The sequence below is a fragment of the Theobroma umbraticum genome, unplaced genomic scaffold, assembly GCF_002168275.2.
Source record: "Theobroma umbraticum cultivar Fairchild unplaced genomic scaffold, ASM216827v3 scaffold_67.0, whole genome shotgun sequence".
Lineage (NCBI taxonomy): Eukaryota > Viridiplantae > Streptophyta > Magnoliopsida > Malvales > Malvaceae > Theobroma > Theobroma umbraticum.
Window position 1 is genome coordinate 78440 of NW_018397262.1, and position 1955 is coordinate 80394.

The following is a 1955-nucleotide window of genomic DNA, read 5'->3' on the forward strand; positions in this document are numbered from 1 at the left end:
AAGAAACATAAAATATACATACAAATAAAAATTCTACAATAATGGAATTTTTAAGAAGGTTATAAGTGATCATTTTCCTTAATATTTCTAAGTAAGAAGTTTTTCTTAAATCTACCAAATGTGTATGGAGAATTTGGAAATAAATATCAATATCAAACAATTTTCAATCAAAAAATTAATAATAAACAAAAATAAAAATAAAATGGAAAATAAAAATTTGAAAAGAAAGGGAAAAACATTCTATCCAAATATTCTTATTAACCTACCAAAATAATTCTGAGGTAGGAATCTATTAGTTTTTGTCAAAAGTGTTGGGAAAATTTAAGAAAAGTTTCCAAATTTTAAATAATGAAAAAACTAGAAAAAAGTGAAAAATGAGAAAAAATAGATAATAAATAAATAACGAAATTATAAGCAAATCTGTGATCAATGATGATTGATCAAGGCCAAGATAGGATAACACACAATTCAATGGTACTGTTTTTTGAATGGGCATCGAGCAGCTAATACTTTCGTCCAACATAATCATACTTTCAAACTTAAAATCTGTTTTGTAGATCAAATTTTATTTTTTAAAATGGACTTAGCTTAAGCTTAGGGTAAGATTTTAAAAATATAATTCAAATATGTGGTCATTAACAATTAGATAAAAAAAAATTAGTGACAACTCCATTTTATGTTGAGCGGTTGAATTCCCAAACTCACATATATAAAATTTGTTTCTAAAACTATTTTTTTTTGGTTGTACTTGTTTAAGAAAAAACCAACTCCACCCACCTTTGCTCATTACTACAATCAAGGCAGGGTGACATATAATCCTACACTTTATAAGAACTTTAATTTGTCAATTAATAGTAAATTAGTTTCGAGTACACCTTTTGTTCAAGTAATTATGTTCAAGTTAATTGGTTATTTTACAAATAATAAAATTATTTTGCATAGTCTTTACAATAATAATGGCACAAAAAAAAAACACAAATTCATTATAAATTAAGACTTTTTACAAAGTTTCACTTAATTAAATTTTCTACCCAAAATATTCTCCATTCTTATATTAATGTTGATATGATTCTTTAATTAAAGAATTTATTATTGAAAATACATAGTTTATCTTGCTCTCCCTTCTTAGGTACACCTTACATTTCAAAATTTCAACTGTTAATTTCTGATAATTTCTTTAATTAAGAATATGATCTTTATTAAATTATAAGTTGATTGGAAGTGACACTAAAAAAGAAATTAATTCTATAACAGAATTAATTTTGCTAGAATATTTTGATGGACTTTCATGAGATTTGATCTATCAAAGGGAAGAATTTTCATTAACGTTGTCTCTTTTTCTTTTCTTCTTTTTTTTGGATTAAAGATAAAATTTGTGAAGTTTTTAATAAAAATTAACAAACTTAAAGTCAAACCATGTATATGTTGATCGAAGTTCGTAAGTAAATAAATAAAATTTAAACAAATTAATGAAATAATAGTATTTATATGTAAAATATAATCCATAGTTGATGAAAGGTAAAATTTTAATAATTAGTTTTTAATTAAAGTTCCTATTTAATAAAATATGAAAGTGTTACCCATGATTCAGACAACAAATTTGTATTATTATTTATAAATATTATATATTTTAAAACAAAAAATAAAAAAAAAATTAAAATTTTTATATTAATATAATAATCAATCAAGTCGAATTCAAATCTAAAAATACTATATAAAAAAAATTATCAAGATCATCCTTTAATTTATATCATTTGAGTTACCAAACTATTTAATTATTTTAAATGTGATGACATTGTTAAGTTTGAGGGACGAAATACTGATCTTGTAGTGTCATTAGCATCCTTGTGGGCTTACTTATTTCTTGATTGTTTTTCTTTTCTCTTCTTTTACAAAATTCACAATTATATTTGCTTTTGCAAGAGTATTCAAAGCCCAATAACAATTCTATTCAT